We start from the raw sequence: 16,036 nt of genomic DNA, 5'->3' as shown, positions 1-16,036 counted from the left end.
TAAAAGCAATTTAGTTATTACATTAGTTGTAAGTGAATCAGTATTTTAGAATTTGTAATATTACCACAAAGAAACCCAAATACTTGCCAATGCATAGCATCTGCAGGGAAGACCCATTCAGGTTAACACAAGCAGCAAAAATGACTGAGAGTGAATTTGTGCTTATATACATTGGTTACACGACTCTTTCTGTTCCTAAATTTTCCATCTGTGGATAGCATACTTCATAAAATGATTAAGAAACCAAGAAGGACATTACAATTTCACATTTTTCATTACTCCTTAGAGAGGAACTTAGATAGGAACTAAAACAAAAGCTTTTTCACAGTGTTGGAAGACATTACCTTGTCTACAATTAGCTTCTTTAGTCTAAGAATAATATTTTCACATCTGGAAAACTGACTTTTGGACAGTTAAGTTGCTATCACTAGGCAAATAAGCACTATCTCGATTTTCATAAGCCTCTAGTCTAGGGGTAGGCAACCTTTCAGAAGAGGTGTGCCAAGTCTTCATTTATTCACTCTAATTTAAGGTTTCGTGTGCCAGTAACACATTAACATTTTTAGAAGGTCTCTTTCTATAAGTCTATAATATATAACCAAATTATTGTTGTATGTAAAGTAAATACGGTTTTTAAAATGTTTAAGCAGCTTAATTTAAAATTAAATTAAAATCCAAAGCCCCCGGACCAGTGGCCAGGACCCGGGCAGCGTGAATGCCACTGAAAATCAGCTCTGCTCTAGTCTACCTTCAATCTTTCTCAAACTTATTACTTTTTAATTAATGCTTTAGAAACAAAATTACACAAAGATGGCCTCAAACAAGATGATTCCTTGCCTCTGGTATCTGAATAGACAACATATTGTCTTTTTACAACATAATCCTCTACCAGAATGAAATGTTCATTTTACCAATGGGAACTCACTACAGTAACTCCTAGCTTAATGTTGTAGTTATGTTCCCGAAAAATGTGATTTTAAGCGAAACTATGTTAAGCAAATCCAATTTCCCCATAAGAATTAATGTAAAGGGGGGTGGGGTTAGGTTACAGGGAATTTTTTTTTCCCACCAGAAGATTGATCGCTGCACACACAATTTGCAGGGTTAAACCCCCTCAACTATCTACCTCATACCTGGGCCAATATGGGCTCCCAATACTGGAGCATACACCAGTTGTAAGCCCTATAATCCATCAAACTAACCAGTTACACTCCTCAAGGATCAGGGGGATGGATCTGCAAATTGCCCAGCCATTTTTGCCTCATGTTAAGGATAGGGGAATAGATGAAAGCAGGTTCAGGATGGTGCAAATCCTAGGCTTAAGATAATTGCACCCTCCCCCTGCTAAATGTACCAAGCCTCCAGGCTGCCCATATCAGGGCTGTCAACCTCCCAGCTGGGACTTGGAAATGTCAATATCCATATTTAGGGTGACCATATTTCCCTATGCTTAATAAAGCACATCTGATAAAATTACTTGTATTCAAGTGAGTTCAATGGCAATCAATCAAAACTATGCCATACAAAGTTCAAATTAACACAAAGTTGATTGAGCCCCTGTTAAAAAGAAATACTGCGTAGTTGGAGTCTTTTTATTTACCTTCTTTTAGGCGTTAGAGTTCACATTCAGAGGTCACACACACACACACACGCTCCCGTATGTCTCTCTTACATGGGTATGTGTGTGAGACCGACAAACCCAACCCTCCCTACCCAGTGCTCGCCGCCCTCCATGCCTGGCTGGGCCCCCAGAACAGACCCGCATCTCCTGATACCTGGTGCAGTCTCTTCCTGATGCAACACGGGCGGCATGCAGGGTCACAAACAGAAAATATGGGACAATTTGCCTGTTTTTAAGAAGTTGGGACACCTGCAGGAGGGCTTAAATATGGGACTATCCCTTTAAAAATGGGATGACTGGTCATCCTATCCATGCTGGATTCCAGAAAACGCTGCAACAACCTAACACGACAGATGACCAGATCACTTGATTACTGAATAGGTGACAAAAAGCCCCATGGTATGAGCCCAGCTTTGTGTTACAGGAAAAATGCCTTCCTAATTCCAAAAGTTCAGCATTCCAGGAAGTGGCAAAAACTAAATCAGATCACAACAAATCAGAGAGAGGGAGGAGAGATGGCAGCAAACTCAGGCCTAGATAAAGCTCCAAAACCCGGAAGGAAAAGGAAGCCCAAGACCAATCAGGATTCCAGCATTTCTACAACAGCCAATCAAAGACAGAGCAGAGGGTCATCATATCCTGTTTCCCAACATCATGAGGAAGCCAAAGACACGACCACAACTAAGAGAGCAGCGGGGAGGAGACAAGGACCTGCATCATCCCCTGCAGCTAGGTCAAACCTGCACCCTAGCTATCAAGGTGTGTACATACTTACAGTAACATCTTGCTTTCATCCAGATTAATAAAGTGTTTACTCTTACTACAGACACCAATTTTTTATTAATGTGAATCAGATTAAAAATTAACATCTGATAAAATCTAGAAAGCATTCCACTTTCAGTACATGACTACTGTTTGTAAGGAAAGCATGGGCTCTCTTTTGGGAAACATTAAATTAGAATTTCAATAATTTATAATAAATTATATTGTTATGCAACTTCATGGTCCATTTATTGGTGGGTTAGCATAAGCAGGCAGAGTCCTGGAAGAATTACAGAGGCATGTGTATACAGACTGCAGCTCCCACTGGCATCTCTTGGCCCGCGCCGCTTCCCACAGTCCCCATTCACCCAGAACAGTGAACCCGCGGCCAGTGGGAGCTGTGATCAGCCAAACCTGCGGATGCTGCAGGTAAACAAACTATCTTGGCCCACCAGCAGATTTCCCTGATGGGCCACGTGCCAAAGGTTGCTGATCCCTGATTTAGCGGGTCTAAATTGACCGCTCTTCCTTTGACTCTGGTACTCCACCAGAATGAGAAGCTTAAGGTAAGTTGATGGAAGAGTTTCTCCCGTCGACTCAGCGCGATGCAGACACCCCAATAACTCGACCTAAGCTACGTCGACGGAATTGCATAACTTAGGTCGACTTAACCCTGTAGTGTAGAGTTCCCCTAAGTGCAGACAAGCCCTAGGAATTCAGGATGGCCTATGTTTCCTGCAAGAGTTTGATTACATCCATACTGGTTGAATAATGTGTGCAGTATTACAGTCATATGGTGCTTTGTGCATTATCTATGTCCAAACAAATTCTGCAAGAAAAAATAATTTTCAAATTATTTTATAATTTTTTGTGTATACACAACAGTATACCTTTAAGAAATACCGTACTCAGTAATTCCTAAGCAAATAGTGCACAGAAAAACTACCTTTCTCTGCAGGTGGGTTCAGTGACTGCACTGAAGAGATGTGCTGCGATATATTAATATATTTGAATATTATGTACATTGTATAAGCAACTATCACTCTGTATATACTTATAAATCAAAATTAATTTCTCTTGTTTATGTTGTTAATGGTTGACAGATTTGGCCAGTCAAAGGAGAATAATACAAAGGTGAAGTGATGTTTAGAGCTCAGGGGAAGTAACACAAAAAATATGCAACCCTGACTTATCTGACTCAAGCAGAAGCTGAAGACCTGAAGTCTAACCACAGCCAAGTGGCTCTTACTGTTAGCCCTTCTGACCAGAATGGTTTGCCAAAGTTCAGGGTCCTACATTTGTTTCTGAGGAGAAGAAATTGATGAAGTCAGGCATCTTCGTTTGTTTACAAAGAATGTACAGTCCTGTTTTCCTGAACACAGGACAACTCAAACAGGAGACAGTTTCTTCGTTCACAGCTCCAAGCCCATTTCAGCCAGCACTTGGCCCAAAAGCACTCTCTCTAGGCTTGTCTCAGGCCCTGCTGTCAGTGCTTGTCCAGACTGCATCCTTAGCTTTCCTTGTTACCATCTCTCTGTTTCTCTAGTCTTTCTGATACTACTTCTCTGTCACACAAAAACCTTCAAAGTACAGTAGCCAGAGAAACCCCTCCCCCCACATGTGCACTGTATGTGCCTTTGTTGGGTGGTGACATGTGCCGAGGCCACTATTGTTTCAGTAAAAGAGCTTAGCAGCTTTTGACAAGTATCTTATCTGAAAAGCTGCAGTTACACCCTCCAGTTTCAAATACATTTTTCCAACCCATATTATTGTCTGATAACGAGAAAGGGAAGCCTGGAAATAATAAATTTGGGACTAGAAACAAATCTTGTGTTCATCCTGACTTGACTTCTTCACATATTATCCCATCATGACAAAGGCTGGATAATGGAAGGGTTATTAAATTCTCAATATTTAAAACAGGCAATTTGGATTAGCCAAGACATGATACAATTGTAAGAGACATAAGCAATTAGAACTCATTCACATTCCCTCTGAAATTAAGTCCAGGAAGTGCAGCGTTTAACATCTGTGATAATGTTTTGTGCGAGAATGGAGGAAAATTTTAAACATATAAAATATTAAAATGCGCACATATGACACTGCATAAAAAAACTGCGTTGTACACTACGTAAACTATTGTATAAATTATATTTATTGTTATAGGTCTTTTCCATCCTCAATTTAAATAACTCTTGTAGAGAGGGGCAAGAAAATCCTAAACTCAAACAAAACAAAGTAAAGGAAAGTTCTGGATTTTCTGCTATGGGCCCATCTTTAATCACCTCATATGTAAATAAAGTCCCAGCCTCTCAACACACCACCACTTTCTGATCTGGTCCTGTCCTCCACCTCTACTAAATAACTGTCATTTCTAGAAATGTTGCAACAAACATTCAGTATAAAATTAAAGAAAACCAGACCATTTGGTTTCTGAGGAAATGGAAAAAAACAGCAGCAAAGGCATTATACAGTCCAATGTCTGAAAGCTGAAGCTAGACAAATTCTGATTAGAAATGAGGCTTTGTTTTTTAATATAGTGAAGGTAATTAACCATTTAAATTTACTTGGAGATGTGTGGATTATTAATCACCTGAAATCTTTGAAGCATGGATGCCTTTCTAAAAAAACATGCTGTAGGCTCAACCAGCAGTTATGGACTTCATGCAGGAACCACTTGAAATTCTATGGCAGGGGTAGGCAACCTATGGCACACGTGCCAAAGGCGGCACGCCAGCTGTTTTTCAGTGGCACTCACACTGCCTGGATTCTAGCCACTGGTCCCAGACTCTGCTGCTGGCCTGGGGTACCGGCCGCTGGCCCCCTGCCAGCTAGGGTTCCATCTGCCAGCCCTGCTCAGCCCTCTGCCGGCCCCAGGTCCTGCCCCTGGTCTGGGGGGCTCTGCTGCTGGCCCAGGGTCCTGGCCACTGGCCTGGGGCTCTGCAGCTGCCCCCAGCTGTGGCTCACTGGCCCCACAGCCTGGGGCACTGAGGGGTGCAGATAGGGGCAAGAGGGAGCACAGCTCAGCACCTCCACCTTAAAAATTGTTCTAGCACCACTGAACTGGGATATTTTTAAGTCCTGATTTGCTGCTTACATCACTATCACGCCATGTGAAACACCGCACTGCATTTGATGTTGAGATTAGAATGTACATGCAAGAACTGGAATCAGTATTTTCTGACAGATTTCAAGCTTTCAAGATTTCCAGGGATTTGGCCCAATGCTTTCTTTTCTAATTAAACCTGGAAAGTTCAACGAAAGCGACTTAGATTTGTCTGTATTTCAGTGGATGGGTGTTGAAGATTTTGAAATGCAGCTCATTCAGTTAAAAAGCTCAGAATTGTGGGAATCAAAGTTTGGAGATCTGCACAGTGCACTTGACACTACCAAGAGATCATGGGGCCTCTAGTCTGACCTGCTGGACATCCCTGCAAGTGAAATTTAACTGTTTGAAGAAAATTGCGTTTTCAATGCTTTCAGCATTTATATCCACGTACCTCTGTGAACAGGTATTTTCACACATGAAATCTGTCTTTTGTCCCTAATCACTCAGAAGTCTGTGTGCAGCTTAAAGTATCCAAATACGTGACAGACATTGGAAAACTCAGCAAGGAAAAGCAAGGGCAAGGATCACACTAAACTGAGAAGATCTGCATATTAGTTTAAATTGAAGCTTCTCAAACATTTTAAAAACCTCATTTACTTTACGTACAACAAGTCTATATTATAGACTTATAGAAAGAGCCCTTCTAAAAACTTTAAAATGTATTACCGGCACGCGAAATCTTAAATTAGAGTGAATAAATGAAGATTTGGCACAGCACTTCTGAAAGGTTGCTGACCCCTGGCCTACATTATGCAGGAAAGTCAGAGTAGACAATCATATAGCTCCATTTTTGGCTTTAAAATATCCCACCGAAATCAATGGCAAAACTTCAAGGGGGTCAGGATTTCACCCTCTGAATCTATGAACGAACAAATTAGACTAACAAAGTGCCATCAAGGAAACTGGATGAGATAATAACCAAAGTGGAAGAATGAGAAGTCTATTTGCAATATAGCAAAAAGTTATTTGTATTACTGCAGTGTCTAGGAACTCTAGTCATGGACCAGGATCCCACTGTGCTAGGTACTGCACAAATAGAAGGAAAAAAAAAAAGGATGGTCCCCTTCTCCAAGGAGTTTACAATCAAAATATAAAACAAGAGGCACAACAGATGGATATAAACAGATGGAGAAGCATAAGGAAACGAAACAATATTGGAGTCAATGTGCCAGACAGCGGCCTTAGCACACTAGCATCATACTCATTCTCAAAAAAAAAATTTTTTTAAATAGGTAACATAGAAAAGGAGAGTTTGAAGGAAGGTTCTGAAGTAGGATAATGCATTAGTTTTGCAGATGTTTACGGGGAGCTCCTCACAAGCGTGAAGAGCAGCACGGAAGAAAGAACAAAGGTGCTTGTTTGACAGTGTAACAAGTGGGCCATTGAAGCTGGCATCATACGCCAGAGAGATGTGTGAGTTCACATCTCCACAGTGAATGAGAGATGATAGGCATGGTGGGGGGTTTAGGGCATGAAGGGCCTTGAAAATGAAGACAAGTATCTTATGTTTGATGTAATAGAGAAGAGGGAACCACTGACGGGATGCTAAGAGAGAAGTGACATGGTCACAGTGATAGGCTAGGAAAATTATCTTCATGGATAAATATATCTGAATGGATATGAGTGGTGCAAGATTGCATTTATCAAGGTCAGAGAAAAGGATGTTGCAGTAATTAAGATTTGAGATGAGGGTTTCGCTTTGTGGATGGTAAGAAAGGCAAAATTTAAACATAGCCTGGATGTGATGACCTAGAAATAAATCTGAGTCAAAGAGGTCAACAAGATTAGAGGCCTGAATGACAGGCAGGATGATGATCCACAGTGACTGAGAAGGGAGGCAGCAGGGAGAGCCTGTATGGGGGAGATTAACAGGTTTGCCCCTGGGAGGAAGAAAGATTCTGGGGAAAGTTTTTCAAAAGAGCCTCAATGACTTAGGAGCCTACATCCCAGTGAAAGTCAGTAAAACAGACTCTTCAGTCACTTTTGAAAATGGAACTTGAGCTCCAAAGTCCTTCAGAAAATTTTACCTTAAAAAAAGACTCTACATATACATTGCAAACCCCATGACACACAAAAAATTGAGACAACTTGTAGGGCTCACATAAAAAACAGTTACTCATCTTCTTGTAACTATTGTTTTTCAAGATGTGTTGTTCACATCCATTCCCATCTGGTGTGTGCACTGCATGCACAGTCAGTTTTTTCCCTAGCAGCTCCCATCGAGTCAGCTGTGGAACCCCTAGAGTGGCGCTTTCATGGCGCTCAATATATGACCTTGCTGACCTGATCCCCCTTCAGTTCCTTCTTGCCAGTCACTCTGACAGAGGGGAAGAAGGGTGGTTATTGGAATGGACGTGAACGAGACATCTTGAAGAACAGTTTCAAGAAGGTGAGTAACAATTTTTTCTTCTTCGAGTGCTTGTTCACATCAATTCCAATCAGGTGACTCCTAAGCTGTACCCCAGAGGTAGGGTCAGAGTTAAGGAATTGCTGACTGGAGCACTGCCCTGCTGAATGCTGCTTCATCTCTGGCATGTTGGGTGATAGCATACTGAGAGGTGAACATGTGCACAGATGACCAAGTTGCTGCCCTGCAGATCTCTTGTATCGGGACCTGGGCCAGGAACACAGCTGATAAGACTCATGCCACAAGGGCGCAAGCCTTAAGAGCCAGGAATGGGATCTTGGCCAGCTCATAACATGAGTGGCTGCAGGCTCTGATCCAGGAAGATATTCTTTGAGATGAGACCGGGAGTCCTTTCATCCTGTCTGCCACGGCCACGAACAGCTGGTTCGACTTCCTGAACGGCTTTGTGCGCTCGATGTAGAACGCTAGCACTTGCCGAACATCCAGTGAGTGCAGCTTCTGCTCTTGGGTACCGGCATGAGGCTTAGGATGGAAGACAGGCAGAAAAACGTTTTAGCTAGTGTGGAATTGTAACATTACCTGAGCTACACCTTGTCCTTGTAGAAAACTGTGTAGGGTGGATCAGAGGTTAGGGCCTTTAACTCAGACACCCACCTGTCTGATGTGATTGCAACCAGGAAGGCCATTTTCCATGACAAACAGAGCAGAGAGCAAGTTGCCAGCAGTTCAAAAGGGGGCCCCATTAGTCTGGAGAGGACTAGGTTAAGGTCCCATGCAGGAACAGGCTGTCTAATCTGTGGACATAGCCATCCCAGGCCCTTGAGGAAACGACCTACCATGGGGTTAGCGAATACAGAACATCCAGACACTCCTGGATGGAAGGCTGAAATAACAGTGAGGTGTACCTTCTAGGCCTTGTTGTTTGAGATGTAGAAAATACTCAAGGAGGAGAGGTAGAGGCGCCTGGAGTGGCAGTGGGCACACCAGCAAGTGAACCTTTTCCGCTTAGCTAAGTGGTTCTGGTGGATGATTTCCTACTGCTGAGTAGAACCTCCCTTACCGATTCTGAGCACAGGAGTTCCCTTGGGTTTAACCATGAATCTTTCAGACTGAGATGGAGGGACTGGAGGTCTGGGTAGTGAAGGCGACCGTGATTCTGAGTGATCAGATTGGGGTGGAGAAGTAACATGATCATGGTGTCCACTGACAACTCCAGAAGTGTGGTATACCAGTGCTGTCAGGGCCATGCTGGGGCCAGCAGAATTACCTTCACTTTGGCCCTGCAAGTCTTGAGCAGTACCCTGTGCATGGGAGGGAACAGTGGAAAGGCATACTTAAGGCAGTCTCCCTAGGGTAGCAGAAATGCGTCCGTGATGGAGCCCAGGCTGTGCCTCTGCAATGACCTGAACACTGAGCACTTCCTGTTGCTTGTAACCCCATGTTGCAGGCAATCCAACTCAGAAGGTCCTGATGTGCCCTGTGCTCAGTTAGAGGAGGGCCTGAGGCTTAAGCCCCTGTCACAGCCTCAACAGGGGATGAAGACAAGGATTCCAGAGGTGGGACTGGGACTTCCTGGCCAGTGCCTGTCTCTGTAGTGGAAATGACTATACCTTGAGCTTGTGGTTGGTCCTGTCTTGGGGTCACCTCTGCGACAGCCTGGGATGGCAGCAACAGTTGGGTCAGAGTGGCCTCTGATCCCTGGGGTGTAGGCCTGAGCTTGGTTGGCTAGGGTGGCCGATGCTCTGAAGCCACTGAATGGGAGTCCCTTGAAAGGGAGCCCTGGGCCTAGTCGTAAGCCCAGGGGGTCCACAAGGGCCATTGTGCCAGAGGCTGCCACTGTGGTTGCCATGCCAGTTCTGCTTCCCTTTGATACCTTTTGGATCTGTGTCGACTATGACAGGAATAGTAGGAATCCCCGTCAGAATCCAAGAAAACAGATCTTGACTGTGATGACCACGGCAGCGCATACGCAGGAGATAGGTGCCAACCTGTTGAAGCGGGGGGACCAATGTTGAGTCACCCACACTGGGGATCGGTGCCGGGCATCCAGTGTCAGAGAATGGTTTCGGGCGTCCAGTGTTGCAACTGATGTTGCAGATTCGGTGCTGTAGATTGGTGCCAGTCTTCTCTCAGCATCAGAGATCAGTGTGGATCGGTGTTGTGCCAGAGAAGGGGAGCGTCGCCCTGCCGGTGCCAGAGCCCAAGAGGAAGCCCAGTGTCAGGAGTAGTGCCATGGCAACGGTTACCTGGAACGGTGCCGCGAGGAGCAGTACTAGGCAGGAGATGGTGATCGCTTCATCACAGTCAGCTTGCCTCTAGACAGTGCCAAATTTGTCAGTACCAGAGGCTTGTCTCCTAGCACCAGGGACTGTGGAGCCATCATTTCAATTAAGTCTCTGGTAGCTCCAGAAGTGTCTAGGGTGGAAGGTAGCTCTAATTCCTCCACCTGGCACTGCCTTTCCGGGGAGTCACTGCATGCCGGACTCAACGGTCCCTTCTGGGGCACCAAAGTCGATGGCTCTGACTCATGCTGCCTAGGCTCCAAGTGCTCCTTTCTGGGGTGTGCTGGTGCATCACCTGTTGGTTGTGCAGCTTTCGGTACTGGTAAGTGCCCCCGTTGGCTTTCCTATGCCTCATGTGGCACCGGGCCATTGCTTCCACTTGTAGTGCTGAGGGTGTCTCGTGCTAGAGTCCTTCCTTGGCACTGTGTCACGTACCGATGCCAGAGCAGTCCGTACGGACACGCTCAATGCTGGGTTCTGGTGATCCACAGTCAGCTGAGGGTGAAGAGTGGATTCCCTAAGCAGTTGCTTAAGGTGGAAATCTCACTCCTCCTTGTCCTTGGGCAGAAAGCCCTGCAGATTTTGCACCTTTCTGACTGGTGCATCTCCCCCAGACACCTTGGGCCAGAGTTGTGGGGCTCATTAATGGGCATAGGCTTGCTACAGGTTCCACAGGGTCTAAAGCCTGGGGCTCGCGGCATGCCCCAGAGCTCAAAGAGGGTTAAGGGATTGGGGAGAAACTCTGCCCCCAAACCTTACTATTTACACAATACAACTATCTACTATACACTAAAGGATTACGACTAACAATAACTACAACTACACGGAAAAAATGGTAAGGAAGACACTTGCAGAACAAGTGATTGCAGTTCCTACGACCATCATGGGCAATAAGAAGGAACTGAAGCGGGATCAGGTCAGCAAGGTCAGCTCCAGGGAGCTCCAGAGCCAACCCAATGGGAGCTGCTAGGGAAGAAACTCTCCAACAACTGTGCATGCGGCACGCACACACTTGATTGGTATCAATGTGAACAAGCACTCGAAGAAGAACATAGGCTACATTTTCAGAGGACAAGAGGTCTACTTTGTAGTGTCTTTAGAATGAGTGCCCTAAGACCAAGGACTACCTTGCAGTTTTCTTTATATAACATTCAGCCTTTCTGCCAAGAAGTCACTGTCCTTGGTTGAATGTGGGAGTGTTATTCAAAGGCTAGAATGCCCAACTTGATCATTTGTGGGCTTCTGTCCACCTCAATAATAAGATGGCCTCCTTGCAAAGTACCAATGACTTCATTCCTACTTTATTCACAAGTCACTGAGGTCAACAACGATTACTACATGTGTGTTATGCATAGACCCAGGCCTGCTGACATGGGGGGCAAGCAACCCTGGAACAGCTCAAGCTAACCCTCTCACCAGGGAAAGCAGCGGCGCCTCCAAGCAGCTCTCAGCTGTTCCTCTGCTCCTATGTCTGCCTCTCCCTGCCTGCTGCAGCTCACCGTTCAGCTTCTCTGCAGGGAGGGGTTCTGGCTGTACCATGTGACCAAGCAATTTTGGGGGGTGGGCATGTGACCACACATGCCGCGTCCCCGCCATACATCACCTCTGTGCAGCTGTGTGTGGAAGTGAAGGCAAGAGGCCCTGATTGTCCCAAATCTCAAACAGTTCACTTTACTTTTTCACTCTCCATCTGCCCATATTCTGTATGTCCCTCAGTTATTTAAATGAACTTCCCCATTAGAGTTTAGTGGTGTCAGTTGTTACTGTTGTTCTGTCTAGCTCATATCAGATGGCCTGATTTGAACCTTCTGCAGGGAATCCACCAATTCAGCAACTGGAACACAAGAGCCAGAATCTCCATCTTGCAGCTGAGATCAAATAAACTGAAGGCTAAAATGGGATCAGGAATCCTTATAGTGCTTCATGTTGAAATGTGGTTTCTGGAAAATTTTCATACATAATACTAACATGCACTGCAGATGCATTAAGAATCTTATGGCTTGCTTGGTGTGCAACTGACAGTTGCTGAATCAGATCCACTATCATCAATTTGATTCCCTTTGGAGGTGAATCTTATCTTTGTGTCCAGAGTTACTGGCAGGCCCTATGTGGGGATCAGATGACCATTCTCCACGTTCATCACAAATCTGGGCTCTTGCAGGAAGAATAAAGAGGAAGGATAAAGTTATTTTCTGGTCCTGAATGGCTCTCTCTCTTGAGGAAGCTCTGACAAGCAAGTTGTTTAGGAATTGGTGGAGACCTGAATTTCCTGCTCCTGAAAGCCATTACATGAAATTATCAGTACTTTGGTAATGACCTTTAATCATGTCTATAGGCCGAAAGGGATGGCTATGCCCTGGAAATGTTTCTTATGACAGTAGAAGCACAGGTACTCTGATGAGATGTCAGGAAGTGCAGGTATGCTTCCTTTAGGTAGAGTCCCTTATTGAGAAAGCTGCATATGGACATGATGGTTTCAGTCCAGAAGTTTAAATTCCAAGGACACTTGTTAAAAATGTTAGGTTCAGTATGGAGTTCATATCTCTATTTTAATTTGAAATAAAGAATATTAAGCACATGCCATAGAATTTCTCTTCATGACATTCTTTCTATGGCTTTGATCTGCAACAGACAGAAGATTGCTTGTCCCAGGACTAATTTCTGGAATGATCACATATTTACTTCTGAGGTATTGTGACAGTTCTATGGAGTATCTCCTCTCAGTGACCAATCAGAGTTATTCTCTCCCAGCTATTGACAAATCTGGAGTTTTCCTCTGAGATGCACAGAGACTTCTCTAACTCCAGCATAGTATTAGGCAATACATCAGGGGTTGGCAACCTTTAAGAAGTGGTGTGCCGAGTCTTCATGTATTCACTCTGATTTAAGGTTTCGTGTGCCAGTAATACATTTTAACGTTTTTAGAAGGTGTCTTTCTATAAGTCTATAATGTATAACTAAACGATTGTTGTATGTAAAGTAAATAAGGTTTTTAAAATGTTTAAGAAGCTTCATTTAAAATGAAATTAAAATGCAGAACCCCCCCCAGACCGGTGGCCAGGACCCGGGCAGTGTGAGTGCCACTGAAAATCAGCTTGCATGCCACCTTTGGCACGTGTGCCATAGGTTGCCTACCCCTGTAATACATATTAATACTGTGCCTAACATCTATAAGTGTTGAGATGTTATATAACTGAATGAATTATATTCTCCCAACAATTCTGTCTAACCATGTCAAGTATCCTATATCATCCTGCATTAGCTGATGTAAGTTTTGGTTTAAGTAGATAGTTTTCCTATCAGGATTCATAGACTCTAGGACTGGAAGGGACCTCAAGAGGTCATCGAGTCCAGTCCCCCTGCCCTCATGGCAGGACCAAATACCGTCTAGACCATCCCTGATAGACATTTATCTAACCTACTCTTAAATATCTCCAGAGATGGAGATTCCACAACCTCCCTAGGCAATTTATTCCAGTGTTTAACTACCCTGACAGTTAGGAACTTTTTCCTAATATCCAACCTAAATCTCCCTTGCTGCAGTTTAAGCCCATTGCTTCTTGTTCTATCATTAGAGGCTAAGGTGAACAAGTTTTCTCCCTCCTACTGATGACACATGATTCAAGATATGTGATTGTTTTACTATAAATCAACAGTTACAGAGTTACTCTCACAGGCTAATACTGGAATGTTGAGAAGGACAAGATATATGAATGTTCTATCTAGGAGGAAGGAGATGCCTTCATGTCCCTTGGTACACATGCCTCATATATTGGTTGAAAAAGAGATAAGTGGTACACCATGGTACAAGAAAAACAAGGTAGTTAAATCTAGTTTCAGATGACATACACAATACATGTTACTCATTAACAGGCAGTAAAAAATGGCTACCGGGGTATAACTTTGGGAGCACATCATGTGTGAGGTGAATGTAACACCGCACAAGATGGCTTTTCAGACACTAGTATCATATTGAACCCTTTTCCTGAACTATATTGTTGACTTATAGCAATAAACCAGACTGATATTGGTTACTTGGTCACTTGAATATGTTTCAAAGTAAATATTTCACATATAACAGCAGCGTAGTCAAGGAACGTCCTATACAATGTCTCAGCAATAGGTTCTACTAATACAGTATAGTCTATACTGAGCTTTCCTCCTCTGTCAAATCTGTTGCAGTATTCCCTCACCGAGGTGTGGTTGCTTGTGTGGGTCAGAGGTGAGTGATGGCTGTGAAAGGGTTATCTGTTCTGAAAGGGTCGTCTGTAAACTTTAGACTCAGACTCTAGGACTGGAAGGGACCTCGAGAGATCATCGAGTCCAGTCTCCTGCCCTCATGGCAGGACCAAATACTGTCTAGACCATCCCTGATAGACATTTATCTAACCTACTCTTAAATACCTCCAGAGATGGAGATTCCACAACCTCCCTAGGCAATCTATTCCAGTGTTTAACTACTCTGACAGTTAGGAACTTTTTCCTAATGTCCAACCTAAATCTCCCTTGCTGCAGTTTAAGCCCATTGCTTCTTGTTCTATCATTGGAGGCTAAGGTGAACAAGTTTTCTCCCTCCTCCTGATGACACCCTTTTAGATACCTGAAAACTGCTATCATGTCCCCTCTCAGTCTTCTCTTTTCCAAACTAAATAAACCCAATTCCTTCAGCCTTCCTTCATAGGTCATGTTCTCAAGACCTTCAATCATTCTTGTTGCTCTTCTCTGGACCCTCTCCAATTTCTCCATATCTTTCTTGAAATGCGGTGCCCAGAACTGGACACAATACTCCAGTTGAGGCCTAACCAGCGCAGAGTAAAGCGGAAGAATGACTTCTTGTATCTTGTTTACAACACACCTGTTAATGCATCCCAGAATCACGTTTGCTTTTTTTGCAACAGTATCACACTGTTGACTCATATTAAGCTTGTGGTCTACTATGACCCCTAGATCTCTTTCTGCCATCCTCCTTCCTAGACAGTCTCTTCCCATTCTGAATGTGTGAAACTGATTGTTCCTTCCTAAGTGGAGCACTTTGCATTTATCTTTATTGAACTTCATCCTGTTTACCTCAGACCATTTCTCCAATTTGTCCAGATCATTTTGAATTTTGACTCTGTCCTCCAAAGCAGTTGCAATCCCTCCCAGTTTAGTATCATCTGCAAACTTAATAAGCGTACTTTCTATGCCAACATCTAAATCGTTGATGAAGATATTGAACAGAGCCGGTCCCAAAACAGACCCCTGCGGAACCCCACTTGTTATACCTTTCCAGCAGGATTGGGAGCCATTAATAACTACTCTCTGAGTACGGTTATCCAGCCAGTTATGCACCCACCTTATAGTAGCCCCATCTAAATTGTACTTTCCTAGTTTATCTATAAGAATATCATGTGAGACCGTATCAAATGCCTTACTAAAGTCTAGGTATATCACATCCACCGCTTCTCCCTTATCCACAAGGCTCGTTATCCTATCAAAGAATGCTACCAGATTAGTTTGACACGATTTGTTCTTTACAAATCCATGCTGGCTATTCCCTATCACCTTACCACCTTCCAAGTGTTTGCAGATGATTTCTTTAATTACCTGCTCCATTATCTTCCCTGGCACAGAAGTTAAACTAACTGGTCTGTAGTTTCCTGGGTTGTTTTTATTTCCCTTTTTATAGATGGGCACTATATTTGCCCCCTTCCAGTCTTCCGGAATCTCCCCCGTCTCCCATGATTTCCCAAAGATAATAGCTAGAGGCTCAGATACCTCCTCTATTAACTCCTTGAGTATTTCTGTCTATGAAAGCTACTTCTTGTCTTTATCAGCTGTTTCTACAAAAACTTTGTCCACAGTTTTCCTGCCCCAATATTTTGAATTGGTCAAGAAACACTATTTAATTATAC

At 43.8% G+C, this 16,036-nt stretch overlaps 1 protein-coding gene across 2 annotated transcripts in view; it reads right to left on the bottom strand.

Moving 5' to 3' along the window:
• Positions 1-16,036, bottom strand: part of SMAP1 (small ArfGAP 1) — a 221,060-nt gene that overhangs the window by 6,904 nt on the left and 198,120 nt on the right. The gene's annotated exons all lie outside the window — the stretch shown is intronic.

The sequence above is a fragment of the Gopherus evgoodei genome, chromosome 3, assembly GCF_007399415.2.
Source record: "Gopherus evgoodei ecotype Sinaloan lineage chromosome 3, rGopEvg1_v1.p, whole genome shotgun sequence".
NCBI lineage: Eukaryota > Metazoa > Chordata > Testudines > Testudinidae > Gopherus > Gopherus evgoodei.
The sequence above is the reverse complement of the archived record's forward strand: the minus strand, read 5'-3'. Positions and strand labels throughout refer to the sequence as shown.